The sequence below is a fragment of the Girardinichthys multiradiatus genome, chromosome 10 (genome assembly GCF_021462225.1).
Source record: "Girardinichthys multiradiatus isolate DD_20200921_A chromosome 10, DD_fGirMul_XY1, whole genome shotgun sequence".
In the NCBI taxonomy this organism is placed as follows: Eukaryota; Metazoa; Chordata; class Actinopteri; order Cyprinodontiformes; family Goodeidae; genus Girardinichthys; species Girardinichthys multiradiatus.
Window position 1 is genome coordinate 12106414 of NC_061803.1, and position 16225 is coordinate 12122638.

General features: G+C 36.8%; 1 long non-coding RNA gene across 1 annotated transcript; it reads right to left on the reverse strand.

Annotated features, from left to right (window-relative positions):
- Positions 1-337: 337 nt before the first annotated feature.
- Positions 338-15512, reverse strand: LOC124875555. Its single transcript, XR_007040063.1, has 13 exons — positions 15214-15512; positions 7259-7330; positions 6881-7167; positions 6698-6804; positions 6060-6532; positions 3985-4610; positions 3769-3887; positions 3543-3654; positions 3403-3468; positions 3129-3217; positions 2171-2455; positions 1949-2019; positions 338-1058 (listed from the first exon to the last, which is right to left on the reverse strand). It is a non-coding gene; the product is annotated as an uncharacterized LOC124875555 (long non-coding RNA).
- Positions 15513-16225: the final 713 nt, after the last annotated feature.

Genomic DNA, 16225 nt, shown 5'->3' on the forward strand with positions numbered 1-16225 from the left:
CAAGTTCCCTGGTTCTTATCCCACAGACTGCCTCTGTGGGTCCCTGAGCAAGACCTTTAGCTCTAGAATGCTCCCTGGGTGCCACACAATGACAGCCCACTACTCCCTAAGGGATGGGTTAAATGCAGAGGACAATTTCATTGAAATGTACAATTGCAATGACAAATAAAGATAATTCTATATGCTCACACATATATATATTTTTTTATTAAAGTAAATATTAAAAATTTGTATCCTGGCCTGATCCCGTTGCTGGGATCATATAGCAACAGGATTTTCTGAAGACTGGATTAATAACAACGGACAAATTAATGGACCTTTAATGCAGTTATTGAAAAGCTTCAAGTACAGCACATAATACTTGTATATGTTATAAAAAATAATAGTTTATGATTTTGACGTAATGACACATGACCAGTTTTCAGACATTTTGGCCATTTTCTTTAAGTGTGTGACCAACAACCTTCGGGAAGATCGGTAAAATGCAATCCGTTTGAATCAAACAGAGTAATTTTAGGCAGGAATTTAATTTAGCTGGGCAGAAAATAAGCCTTAATCAAATTTTGGAAGAGAAAAACAGACTTTGGGCAATTTTTCCCTGTGGAAAGTGTTGTGCTCAGTAAGATCGGAAAAATATAATCTCTCATAGCTATACAGTCATTTGATGCAGAAATTACATTCCATTGGTCAAAAATTAAAACTAGACAAATTTACAGATACCTCATTACAAAACACCACAGGGATAATCGTTTTTAGGTTTAAAAATTAAAAGATATTGTCAAACTTTCAAGAACATGTTGTTTAAACATAGGTCATTCAATTAAGATAAGTATTCAACATAAATACAATGTGCTTATTTTTAAAATCTAAAATAAATAATAGTATAACAACAAGTGGTGTAATTCCACCTGTAAATAAACACTGAACAAATTGCAGAGTTGTGAAAAACTTCAACAAGTCATCTTTCCTCAACAGGCCTTACAAATAAAAGCTGCTGATGTGTTTGGACATCCACAGCAAACATGGTGAAACCACCTCAAGCACACATCACAGGATATCTGCAGAACAAAAAGATTTAAATTTATTGTAATATTTCATCTGTCATGTAGGTACACACATAGCATTTATTTTAATGTTTCATCTACTATTAAGACTTATTGCCTAAGAGTGTAAAAGATTTGATCTTGGAATCTATATGCAAGATTAAGTGTTATTAGGGAAAGTCAGTTAATCATCAGTTTACTTCCTTTTGTAGTTGACTGATGCAAGGCTCACCTTGAATGATCTGTATTTTATACAGGAGCTCCTTTGTGGCCCTTTGGGAGAAAGTCCCAGTCACAGCAACTAACTTGTCTGTTTACTGTTTTCTTCAAGCCATATCTGGAACTTATGTACCCTGACAACATCATAGTGTGTGTCAGTGCTTATTACAATACACTTACAGACCCTCTCCATCCATAATACTTCATCACAGGCAAACATTATTCTGTGCCAAATCCAACAAATAATTGGGACTCAACAAATCCAAAAACATTTTTGAATAATTAGCCTTCATTCAATGTACTTAAAATATATGTAGCTGTCTTTCATATACACACTAACACAAAAGTAAATGTTTGGATTTTGGGGCTTCCTTCTTTCTTTGTGTTACATAAGGCCATATCCCAATGAATGTCTTCATGGGAGGTACAGTCACACATGTCTGCTTCAAATGCCAAATAAGCACTTGGGAACTCCTTAGCCTGCACAGTCTGGTCCAGGAGCTACACAAAGCACTTTTCTTGCACCTCTGAATTTTATTTAAAGTGTTTAATTTTAATTTTAACATCATTCTAGCAGCAATAGTATTACCTATTAACTTTTTTGTACTTTATGATTTCATGTATAAAATATTTATCTTAAAGTGTCAACATTTTCTAGAACACTGTATTGAGAAATATGATTATACCCAAATTATGCTCTTCTTCTCTTTGGGATCGTCTTTCTGTCCACAGATGCAGCAGATATCTGTCAAGTCATCTGCAAGGATGAAAGTGGTTATAAACTAATTGTCCAGTTTGCAAACTTTAGTACATACCCTAGAAACACAGATAGTTTTACTTTATGGAGCTAAATGGACCTTTAAATTATGTAGTTGTTATCTTTTATGAGAGCTACTTTTGTTACCCACCTGATGCCTCCAGCACAGTGACTGCAATCTGCCAACGTAGCATTTCCACATCCTTACGTCCAGCAGGAAAAACAGGATGTTGTCCATCAAGTATTTTCTTTTCAAATTGAAGTACAAACACAAAATACATATAGCCCAACATGTATCTCAAGTGAATATAGGAGTACATTTTTTAATACCTTTATGGCAAACACGCCACAAGAGCTGGAGTCAGGTTGTAGGGGATGTGGAAGTGTGTTGCACTCCCACCTTGACACATTCATGCCCTGTTTCTTCACAAGAGCTCTAAAAAACAGCAAGCTATTTGCAATTATCTAACTGAAACATGCCTGTTTCATGCAGAACAGTAAGCTTGCTTTGACAAATAACTTTTAAAAATAAACATATTTAGTTCCTTGCGTTCCTTTCTAACTTACCAAAAAAACAAAATAAAAAAATAGCATACGTCAAAGATATTTACTTGTTTATATGATTTGACCAATTTGTTATGTAATTTTGCTTCATGGTTCATCCTGGAGGATTTGTGCCATATAAATAAACACAATTTAAAATTATAGAATTATCCTGCCATCACATTTTTATTGATACAACTCAAAGAAATACAAAGCATGACAGGAGAAATAATTGATAATGCAAAGGATACACATTTGTTTTCAAGGACAATTATGTGCCATTTATGATGTTGATGTTTGCAATTAAAAGTCTTGCCATTTTATAGACTAAAAAGGCTGTATATCACAGCAATTACAATGTGATACGTTATACCACAGACAGCCTGCATCCACACTTGAAAAGGCATGCTTAGTCATCGAAAATATTGAAAAATAAACGCCTCTAGGTTTGTCTGATGTAGAGCTACTGATGGTCTCAAACAATTATCCAAATTATTTTATTCTCAACTACCCAAAAATAATAAAACTTTGTCATGAAAATAAAAAATCACAAAACATACGAATACCTTGATATTTCTTGACATCTCTTCAACTTCTAACTACTTTCCCCAAGTGAGTCCAGAAGAAGAGATTTTCTCTGTTTCGGAAATATAATCTGAAAAGATATCAACAGATATGATTTGGCTACTAACTGTCTGCCTTGTATTGCTTTAAAGGCACATGAATGTAAGATACTTGAATCGAGAAATTCAACACCTGTGATGGACTTTTTAAAACTTTGATTAAAATAAAGGAATTGGAGAGGAACTGTGTCTTTATTGATGATATGCAAACACTTACAATGACAAACCAGTGATGTTTGTCATTAACAATGCCACATAAAGTGCTGTAGTCTGTTGGATCCCACTGAAAAATTGAAACACTGATGTCAGCATCGTGATGCCTTTTAAGGTAATTGTAAAACAGTTCAAACAACCAACCTTTTTTTTTTTGCCACACAGCAGATATGCCAAACGAGTCGATACACAGCACTTTCTCTGCTGAGGATGTATTATGCTTTCTCTCCAAACATTTCATGTAGGCATTGATCAGCTAAAAAGATAGGTCTTTGTTTGTTAACTTGCATAATCATATTATTATAAGAATACCCATCCAGTGCAGTGACATTTCTAAATTGGGGATGGTTAGAAAAACTATGTGTTTTACCTCGCTCTCGAGTTCCCTCCCTGGTGCTGTTCTGAAAATATCAAAGTAAAACAGCTTATAAGGCCCAATTTTAGAAAGAAGAACAGCCGCTGTCATGCCATCCCAGGCTTTCCGGATATCTAAAATAAAACAGGAAAGAATTTGAGATTTTGGATGTGAAACTCTTACAATACACATGTACATTATATTTACATTGAAAAGTGTCCAAAAACATACCCTGCTCTACTTTTGTAGAGCCTGAAAATGGAGGCACGGCAGGATCCGTAGCAGCTTCAACACCTTGAAGGGTGGAGGCTGGATCCCCAGCAGGTTGAGGGGTGGAAGCAAGGTCCCCAGCAGGTTGATGGGTGGAGGCTGGATCCCCAGCAGGTTGAGGGGTGGAGGCTGGATCCCCAGCAGGTTGAGGGGTGGAGGCTGGATCCCCAGCAGGTTGAGGGGTGGAGGCTGGATCCCCAGCAAGTTGAGGGGTGGAAGCAGGTTTTCCAGTTTTTATAATGTTCTGAGGGATTATTGGTTCTTGTTCAATGAATAACCGAAGCTGATCTATGTTCACTTTTGGCAGAAAAGCGGTTGGGGATTGGAGATCTGCACTTTTGTTGATTAGGTTAACAATGGTGTATGGGCCGGTCCAGTTTTTCTCAAGTTTGCCACCCTTACGCTGTTGGCTTCTTATGTTGAGTCGTAGAACCTTTTCTCCAACCTTTCTTATTTATGAGTTGTGGTCTTGTATTTTTGATGAGCTCTTTTTATGTTTTGCTGAACTAGTTGGAAAATTGTGTCCCGTTTTTTATTGCCTCCAACACCGACTCCTTCCCCAGAGTGTCTTCAATCTTGCTGTCAATCTGGGTTAAAAGAACAAAAAATATATATATAAGCAGATTTCAAATACCTTAATTCAATTCAATTCAAAAAAATATATATATAAGCAGATTTCAAATACCTTAATTCAATTCAATTAAAAAAAAATATATATAAGCAGATTTCAAATACCTTAATTCAATTCAATTCAAAAATAATTTATTAATCCCAAAGGGAAATTAAATGTTGTTGTAGCTCATATTATGAAGGTTTCCTCAAAGAACCGTTGTAGATGCTGATGGCTGTGGGCAGGAAGGATCTCCTGTAGCGCTCCGTCTTACAGCAGATCTGAAGAAGCCTCTGACTGAAGACACTCTGTTGTTGTAGGACAGTCTCATGAAGAGGATGCTCAGGGTTCTCCATAATGTTCTTCATTTTATGAAGAATCCGTCTTTCCACAATGATCTCCAGAGGTTCCAGAGGAGTCCCCAGAACAGAGCCAGCCTTCTTTATCAGCTTGTTGAGCTTCTTTAAGTCCCTGGCTCTGATGCTGCTTCCCCAGCAGATGATGGTAGAATAGATCACACTTTCCACAACAGACTTATAGAAGATATGCAGCATCTTGCTGCAAACACCAAGATAGATGGCTTCACAGTTGCATCTCCACTCTAGTCTGTTGTCCAGGTGAACACCGAGGTATTTATACTCCTCCACCACCTCCACTTCTTCTCCCATGATAGAAATAGTTTTTGACTTATTCCTGTTTCTCTTAAAATCTACAATCATCTCCTTTGTTTTAGTCATGTTCAAAATGAGATGATTGTTTCCACACCATGCCACAAAGCGGTCCACCACCTTCCTGTACTCAGCATCTTGTCCATCTCTGATCCACCCCACGACTGCAGAATCATCCGAGTATTTCTGCAGATGACAGGAGTCTGTCCTGTACTGGAAGTCTGAGGTGTACAGAGTGAAAAGGAATGGTGAGAGTACAGTCCCCTGTGGTGCTCCTGTGCTGCTGACTACCTGGTTAGACTCACAACCCTTCAGTCTCACAAACTGTGGTCTGTTTGTCAGGTGTCCACTGTCGAATATTGGATATTTCAGATGTGAAAACATACCTGGCAGACCAATATTTTCCAAAACCTTAAACATGGTGGTTATCCATAACCACAAAAAATTTTAATAACATTTAATGTGTTTTAGGACAGAAGGAAATAAAACAGGTGGATGAACTTGGTACATTAATTGTGAATTATTGGAAATTTCTCTTACAGAAATTTAGATTATGATTGCAATTTCTTTTGTCTGTTATTAATGTCATATGTTACCTTATCACAAAATACCACCAGAGATACTGCTGTTTTATTTTTACATTTATAAAAAATTTCCATCAAGAGTCAAAACTAAACGTGACCTAAAATATTGTCTTTACATCAACAGGGCTCTGCATGTAGATGTAATACAGGCAGACAGACGAAATCATGTCTCACCAGGATGTTCTCTGGAACCTCACATGGCAGACGAGCCTCTGTTCCAAAGAGGAGGAAATATGGTGAAAACTTTGTTGTGTATTGTTTTTTGGTTCTGAGTCCAAACATCACAGCATCCAAGTAGGTGTCCCAAGTGTTTGGTCGCTCGCTCACAAGTTTGCACAGTGCTCTGAAAAACAACATTTTATCATTTGCTTGCTAAATTAACTGAAATAAGCTGCCAGCCACTGTGCCAATGTGGACAAATTTACCAATCCAGTCCTGGGAGTATTTGACCTAAAGAAAATGATAACCCATTCAGTAATTGATGTCACAAAACAGTGAGGGGTCACACAAAGGGATTCCACTGCAGCAGGCCATTAACTCCAGGGGAGCAGAAGATCACACCAGCATAAGATGAACAATTTCCAACTTCACAGAGAATAATGGCATCAACACTTGGAGAAGAATGTAAGGGAGGCCAATCTATGTGTCTGTACATGATGGAAGACATCTGTATTTCACTATCAGCACACAGGCTGTACTTTACCACATTGTCAAAGAGGACAAAGTATGTACTGGCATAATGTTCATGCAGAATGTAAAAAAAACCACTTTTAAATAATTACAGTTAAATTCTGAAATTTTAATTACCGTACCTTTGAATTGTCCCATTGAGCTTTTCTACTAGCCCATTGGTCTGAGGATGATAGGGAGCACAAAGGCTGCGCTCAATGTCCAGCATTTTGCAAATGTCCTTGTTCAACTGTTGGTCAAAAATGAATAAATGCTTTAACAGATAAACATCAACAAGAAATAACTTTGATCACTAAATTACTAACCATTTTCATATTGCATCATACATCGGTCCATAACACTCAAAAGTATTTAGCAACACATTGACAAATTCTTTCCCCTGGTCGGTCAGGATTCGCTTAGGGGCCCCAAAGCGATAAAAGAACTTCAAAATGCATTGTGCAACATCTGCTGCTGTTTTAGACGGTAAAGGATAGGCTTCAGACCATTTTGTAAAATAGTCAACCATGACTGCAATGTGCTGGTTCCCAGACTCTGTCTTAACCACCTTTCCTATAAGGTCCATCCCAACAAGCTCAAACAGTTGACTCACCTGAAAAAGTAAAAGAAAACAGAGAATAGCACTTTTGACCTGGGATAATAAAATATCCTTCTTGTAGTGTTTTGATATGTATGTCACTTACTTCAATTGGGATGGGTATTGTCTCCTGCTTAATTGTCAGTGCACTTTGCTGGCGTTGCACACATTGACTGACCTAAAGAACCACATTTTTTAACAAAATGTCAACCATCAAAAAGCTGTTATAAGCTAAAACAATATATGAATGTAATAGGATTATGATTTGTTTTTAGTTTATTCTGGATTTAGAGATTTCATAATTTATTTGTGTTTTGCCCAAATTATTCTTTGTCTTGATTAAATCAAGCTTATTTCTATTTCTTTTTACTTTGCATTTATTTCAGTTATTGTTAGTTGAGTTTGGATTTGTGTTTCTTATTTCCCTGTTAGTGTTAATCCTCCTAGCTCCACTGTTTTATCTCTTTCTCTCTCCCTCAGCTGTCTCCTCACACCTGCACCTTCTTTTCTAAGTATCACTGGTCCATTATTTCAGCATTCAACCTCCAGTTTTTAAGCAACTCTCCTTGATTCACTTCTCACATAAGCCTCTAGTTATTCTCCATGTGCTCCTTGTTCTCGCTGTCATCTCCTTGTATGAAAGTTCATTAAACTTCCACCAACTAACTACTCTCCACTTCCACCTATTACATTTGTGTCCAACACCATCTACTAACTTGACAATGACTTGTTATAACAATGTACCCTTTAAAATATTGTACATTAACAATGTACCTGTCACCATGTTTTCTGTTTGTGAGCCTTGATTTATAAGAAATACTGTTAGGTATTATTTAGTCAACTCAGAGGTAAGAACGATACAGTCATAGTTACTTGTGACAAGGGTAGCCCACTTTGCAGTGAAACTACAAAGTTTTGACACCCTATCTCTTTATTTATATGCACAGTTCAACAGACAGTTCAGACAGGGTGTGTGTGTGTGAGACGGAAAGGAGGCTGGTTCACACAGAGATAACAATGATCTCACACACACAGGGAGGAAGGCATAGTGCAGGTGCCTTGCAACCCAAGGTTTTTACATGAGTGATAACAAGTCCTCACACCCATCCAACAGTCCCTCCTTTTATCACAAGTAAAAACATTTAATATAAAAACGAGTAAGAAAAATACTTTGTATGAGCGAAAACCCACGGACGGTAAACAGATTATATTTTGTGGGAAATACTCATACGGCCCCGCCGCCCTCGGCGACCATTAAAAGTTAAATGTTGATTAATACTTGAAATCATAAAAATAAAATAATGATACTTGAAATCATAAAAATAAAATAATGATACTTGAAATCATAAAAATAAAAGAATGATACTTGAAATCATAAAAATAAAAGAATAATACTTGAAATCATAAAAATAAAAGAATAATACTTGAAATCATAAAAATAAAAGAATGATACTTGAAATCATAAAAATAAAAGAATAATACTTGAAATCATAAAAATAAAAGAATAATACTTGAAATCATAAAAATAAAAGAATGATACTTGAAATCATAAAAATAAAAGAATAATACTTGAAATCATAAAAATAAAAGAATAATACTTGAAATCATAAAAATAAAAGAATAATACTTGAAATCATAAAAATAAAAGAATGATACTTGAAATCATAAAAATAAAAAATAATACTTTAAATCATAAAAATAAAAGAATAATACTTAATGAAAACAGTGAAACATAATAAAGGAATTTAAAAATCTGCCCTGTTTATGTCATCATTGTACTTTTTCTCATTTCACTTAAGCAACAACTTCTTTCGATTTTCTGCTGTAAGGTTATTTTATGAAATACAATGTATGAGTACACTCAGACTTTTGATGTGATTTATTTACAACATGTCATCATAATCGTCCCCTTCATTTTCGTGCATTTCTACCTAGTTCAGTGTTGCATTTGCCACCATGAACAATACCAGAAATTCTGTAGGAATGGATGTGCGTCATGTTCTTCCGTCAGTGTTCTGAGATGGGTCCCGTCTGATGTCCATCTCTTCTGGTTCGGTATCACCTCCTGTGGATTCTGCTTTAGATAGAGAAAGAGTCCTGCTACCAGAATTAAGCTCAGGCTTATCAGTCCTGTCCACATGTTACAGAGAGCCATTTTATAATTGGGCGCAGATCAGCTGTTTTCTTCACCGGTTTGAGACGCTGGGCCATCTTTGAACCCGGACTTCCTCTGCTACCCCGTCGGTTGATCTGGCTCCTGTAATGGCAAAACTGGCTTACAGTGGCTTTTATGGATCCAGGAAGGCCTCTCTGCTATTTTCAGAGCTGTGGGCGTTGTCAGGAGTATTTGAAACGGCCCTTTCCACCAAGGAGTGCTCCAATCCTTCCGGTGGAGTGTCTTAATCAGGACCAGGTCTCCAGGCCTCATTCTGTGGGATAGGAGCAGAGATTATCGGCAGACCACTGGACATTTGTTCTTCTTTTGTCTGCAACATTTTATTCATCCACTCAGCTAATGAAGGTTCCTGTTGTGCTTTCTCTATTTCATTCATGTCAGAGGGCAGAGAAAACGGTCTGCCATGTACTATTTCTTTGAGAATACAAATTCACATCAGCAACTTGGTGTCACGTGATCTCAGACTCAGAACACAGTGGGTGGAGCCATACAATGATGTACAGTAGGTGGCAAATGGAGTAAGACCAGTTTGATTTGGAGTTATTCTCATCCATAATTAACCAGGGATAGGCATTCGGGCCATGGCCTCCCTGTTTCTTCCATTGTTTTCCTTAATCTTTAACTGAAACCCTAATGCATTAGAACTTAGATCTATTAATTTATTTACAAAATGAGTTCCATTATCTGACCTTATAATCTGTGGGATACCATATGTGGGGAAGAAATGTGTCACTAGGTTCATCTATTGCAACAAGGCAATATTTCTTCCCCCGTGTTTGCAACAAATTATGCATGATCTGCAAAAATGATTTGCATAGTCAGAAACATTTATAGTGTAGCATTAATGCTTTACCAGATGTGACATATTCCCCCCTTGACACGTGGGTCTTCCCAATGTGTCACTGTAGCCGCTGTGTTGTATAACTGTTTTTGGGAGGATTGGTTTATCTTCTATCTGATAAATGTCATCTTTTTTCTGTGCTCCTCTCTTTAGCCAGGCCTTTATTTCTGTCTTGGTTGCTGACTGTTGGGCGTCTTTCAGCACATCTGTGTCTATAAATAGCAGATCTGACATTTTCTCTTTAATAGGTTGAAATGAGTTAGTTCTGTCCCTGATGATGTTTTAAAACCTCTATTTTGCCAAATCTTAGCATGGTGATGTACTGATCCGAAAACGTATTGGCTGTCTGTGTATATAGTAAGTATTTGTCCCTCATGTAATTCACATGCTCTTACGACAGCATATAATTTTGCTGTTTGGGCTGAGCATGTATTGGGTAGAGATTTAGCTTCTATTATCCTATCGATGGTTGTTACTGCATAACCAACTCTATTCTTTCCATATTCATCTTTAGATGCTGAGCCATCTACAAACACAACACATGAATCTGGTATAAGGATTTGAGAAATGTCTTGTCTGGGTTTGGTGTCTTCTTCAACTTTTGCTTTATAAGAATGTGGTTTTCCATCTTCTGCAGTAGGTATTAGAGTACTTGGATTTAAAGGGCACATCTTTTTAGAGTTATGTTTGGCTGTGATAATAATAGTGATGTCAGTGTGATGCATGTAGCGTCAGGTGCTTCTCTTAATATTCCTGACTTCAACATATCTTGTATTACTGGCTTAGTATCTTCTTCAGCTTCTGGCTTGAAGGGGTATTGGCGGACTAATGGCCTTTTTTCAGATATTAGTTTAACCTTGTATGGTGGGAACCCCTTTATAAGCCCTACATCAGTTGATGATTGGGACCACAGCTCAGGTGGGACAGCAGATAGGGCAGGATGCATGTTGCTCTCAGCTAAGCCCTGTATTTGTCCCTCTGCCTCATCTAAATGTATCCTTGGATGGACTTTGACTATCCACGCCAGAATGAGCTTCCAGATTCCTGTATTAGGATCCACTTTTGACTGTCAGTGCTGTTCCTGCAGAGGTTTAAAGCCTCTGTTTTTCCAAATTCTTATTATTCTTTTTTATCATATTTTATAAAGTAAGTCCTTATTACATTTAAAAATGAGATCACTATTTTTGGTAGTTGCTATTATTATAAATAATGCTTGGTTTAGTTCTTATTAAAAATAAAAAATAAAAACTCACTCACTGATGAACACAAAAAATGAAGGGCATATTATATCTTATAATCTTAGTTTGTTTTACCCAGTTTTATAGGTACAACATACAGTTTCAGTCAGCTTTGTATTTAGTTCAAGTAACTAAAGTTTGTTTCAATTAACTAAAGTTTTATCTATTTCAGTCCAGTTCAGTAATTCTGTTAAGGTTAATTTCATCTTATGTTAAGTTTGAGTCTAATTCAATCATTTTGAACCTGACTGGAAAAAGTCTAAACATCTGTTAAACTCTTTTTGTTTTATCATAGAGAACTGACCTAATATTATTATGGTAATGTTGAGGACTCTAATTTTTACATAACATGAAACAGACATTTATTTCACAAAAACAGAAAGTCAAACACAGACATTTGGCCACATGAAAGTTTAAATAACCTGTTTGTAAAAGAATTAGGAAAAATTGAAGACAGATCTATGAACTTTCCTATGGTTATCAGTATTTTTAATACAGGTAGAACCTTTGCCATCTTTATATGATTTTTCAAAAAAGATTCTGGAAACCTTATTAAGATATAAGTTTGGCAAAGATAATCAGAACATCAGACCTTTATTAGCGCTTTTAAGGTCCCTCAAAGATGCATTACAATGAAATCAGTCATTCCCATTCACACACATTCACATACTACTTACTTATTTTTCTGTCAGAGTAATTTTTATTTGCAAAAATTTGAACATAATTTGACTTCTATTATTCTTAAAATGCACATTGTTTCCTCATAACCCCTTTTGTTTCCACTAGGTCTGTTTTGAACGCTTCAATTCTTTTTTTTTTTTATTCACCAAGAATCAATAAGGTGGTCTTAGTGGGTCCACCTTAAAGGTGTTATCTGTTGGGTGTCATGTTATCATTGTCAGGTCAGTGAGGTTCATAAGTCAGTCAGAACCTTGGTCATTTGTTCTGTGCACATAATGTTTCATAGATCCAGGCTATGATTAGTCAGCAAAACTTCCACCTATAGGAGAAAAAATGATTGTTAATGAATGAGCTGCATTTCCTAGGAACACTGTCTTCCTCCTGGATGAGCATCACCTGTTGAAAAACTTTCATCATTGTTTGTTTCACATATTCAATCAGATCTTTATATTATACCAGTAGGTGAAGTTGTTAGTATCTCATGTAGACTGACATATACTGTTGCATTTGGAGAAAATCTCAGATTAAATAAACATAGTTAGAGCTTCAATCCAAGTTCATTTTGTGTCTGCAGACTTTAGCCAATTTTTCTTTTCTTTCTTTTTTTTTTTATACATAAAGAGCAAGATTCAAAACATTTTCAAAAGGCAGATTGTGGCAGAATGTAGACAAAACTGCTTATTGATTGACAAAATAACATTCAAGCACACAATCACCATATTAAAAGGCTCTACTTCTAGAGAATCACTAAACTCCTGAGGTCCGGTTTTGGCCCGCGGACCTTGAGTTTGACACATGCAGGGTAGAGTTACAATTTTTTCAGACCTTTCAGCAGAGACAGGCTTAGTTTTATCTTTGTTTTCAGGCAGCTGCATCTCTTTGTCAAGGTCGTTTCACAGAGCTGAAATTTAACTTCTCTCAAAGAGGAAAAATCAAGAATGCATACAATCTGAGCCAAATATGGAATTATTTCCCTGTAAAATGAATCTTTTGCATTTTATCATGATATTGTTAGTAGTATAACACCATAGAATGATTTTTAAAGCACCTGTTTCTCACTAATGCTTGCCTACAAAATCTTTTACTCTCAGATTACTTCTTTAACAACTCTAGTCATTGTTCACTGGGTTGTCCAGTTGGACAGTTTCCATGTTGTCCACATCGTCACCTCCTCTTTTAACTTATTTTACCACGTCCTCTAAAACCATCTCTTAGTCTTTATAATTTGGGGCTACCTTGGTATTCTAAACTGGGATGGGTGGCAGTCCGCCCCCCCCTTTATTTGTTTTCAGTTAAGCTGAAAGTTTTTTTTCTGTGCTTTTCTTAAGGCCTCAGTATTATGGCTATGTCAGTTAAAAGCTGCCCTTATTGTTGTTTTTTTAAATTCATCTTTTTGTTTTAATCTGTTTATCAACTGTGAGCACTCAGGGACTGAAAAGTCCCCTTTGAAATTATAACCTGGCAAGGTTTTTTATTGTCTCTTGAATCTTTTGAATGCATAATCTCCAGTTTAAGATCCCCGTGTAGTTTTAGGATTTCAGTGATAATTAAGTTACCTGAAAATCCGTATTTTTATGCCATCGTGCACATATTTCTGTTAAATCAGAGCTTTTTCTCTGTTCTTCCCCCATTGTTCTTTGTTATTTTTCTCTTTTTAGTTTTCATTATTGCTAATTTTAGATCCCCTTGTAATTTTAAGACATCCTTTGTATCTAATTTGCCCAAAAACCCATGTTTTTTATTTTTTATTCCATCTATGACAGATCATACCTGCTCCTTTTACATAGTTCTCCATAAACTTTACCTCCCCTTCTAAGTCAATTAGTTTACTTTGTTTCTTCCCCATTATGTTTTATGTTAGTTTAATTATAGTATAAATGTCCCAGATAAAAGGTCACTGGCATGAGACTTATGGAGAGGACATTAACACGGCCTTCTACTGCGACTAATTCGCAGCGGTGTTAATTTTCTGGAATGAAATCCGACCTGAATCTCCAAAGTCACCAGTACGTAGTTTTAATCTGGGCAAAAGAAAACACAGGACTAGCAGAATCCTGCTATGATTCTATTAAAATGCTTAGTCCTCCATACACACACAACACAGTCACACAGTTAGTTTCAGGTACCTTGTAATTTTTCTAAGTTAACTTGATGTTATTTTATGAGCTCAATTTACTCCGTTCTTTTTACTTTTATAGCGCTTATTCTATTCCCTCGCAGGGGAATAACCCTTAGTCGTTTTATTTGGCCCCCTTCTTGGCGGGGCCCTACCTTAATTTGTCACTATTCCTTTCACGGTGGAATAAAACCATCCGAATGCAGCGTCCTTACCGGCGACGCACTACCAACGACTTTTAAGTACTTTTCTTCTTTTATTTATATAGCGCTTACTCTATTCCCTCTCAGGAGAATAATCCTCAGTCGTTTTCCTTAATCCCCTTCACGGCGGAATTGTACCAAATTTGTCACTATCCCTTTCACGGTGGAATAAAACCATCCTAATGCAGCGTCCTTACCGGCGACGCACTACCAACGACTGTTAAGTACTTTTCCTATGAACTGTATTTTAAAACTGTCTCACCTCGGAATTGACTTCTTGGTGACTCTTTGGACCCTGTGAGAGTCACCCCGCGCAGAGGAAGGCAAAAACCCACTGGCCAGGTGTGAATTCACACACACCGGGACTTTCAGCCACTCCGGCTAAAGGAGGCTGTGCAGCGGTGCTTCGCTCGACGTCAGGCTTCCCCCACGGATCCCAGAGTCACTGTTAAAGCAAAGAGAAATAAGGTTATTGAATTAATCCGGCTTCGAAGGACCAATAAATGTTAGGTATTATTTAGTCAACTCAGAGGTAAGAACGATACAGTCATAGTTACTTGTGACAAGGGTAGCCCACTTTGCAGTGAAACTACAAAGTTTTGACACCCTATCTCTTTATTTATATACACAATTCAACAGACAGTTCAGACAGGGTGTGTGTGTGTGAGACGGAAAGGAGGCTGGTTCACACAGAGATAACAATGATCTCACACACACAGGGAGGAAGGCATAGTGCAGGTGCCTTGCAACCCAAGGTTTTTACATGAGTGATAACAAGTCCTCACACCCATCCAACAAATACCTACCCACTTATCGATGTCTTTTGTGATGCCTGGCCAGTAAAACCTTCTGGTGATAGCGTCTCTGGTTTTAACTATGCCACAGTGGGCACCAAAAGCACTGGCATGAAACTCCTTAAATATTTGTTCCGCTTCGTCTTTTGCATTCACAACCTTCCGCTTTGATTGACTGCTTCCCTTGCAGTAATACAGTACTCCACTTGTCAAAATATCACAAGTTGAGAAAAAAATTAAAACAAAGCAAACTCCGTGCTTAATCAACAACAAAAAAACAAAAACCTGCTTCAATATGAATGTATATGAATGGGGGTTCCTGATGTGGTTGGTGTTGTGCAAAAAACATAAACAGTAAGTATTCCATAACAATCTTCAAATATGCAATTGTATTTTTACTTGGATGCATTTGCTATAGACAGAAAGACAGAAATGACATAAATGTCATGTTGGGTAATAATTTTCTAACCCACATACAGTTTTTCAATGCGATTTATTTCTTAATTGCTTATTGCGACAGGCTTAATACCTTGAAGTAATTATTTAATTTCGTATATTACTGTGGCTCTGTGGTGTTACAGATCATTCAAATGTATGCTTAAAAAAGGAAATAAGGCTATGCAATTGGTGCAACACAATTCAACATACCCGAAAGAACTTATTGCTGTATAAATTAGGTAAAGAAAAGACTAGAGGCCTTTAATTTTAAGAAAACATATACTCACCATCAACTGCAAAGTCAGCTGCCCGTCATCTTATCAAATATTTTTGACTCTTAGAAGAGCCTTCAGGGTAGCTTCCAAGCGATAAATACTGGAAAACATTGCTAAATGTTAACGGATCCATTTCTTGCTACTTTTTAGAGACGGGCGCAATTTACCAAGGTACCATAATTACATAAGCAACGTTAAAAGGTTTTCAAATGTACAATTGGTCACGCAGCCACCAGTGTCTATCGATGTGAATGAACCTCGTCAATTATCTAATTTTCACGTTCTTTCTAGTGGGATTTGGCGCTCCCCAG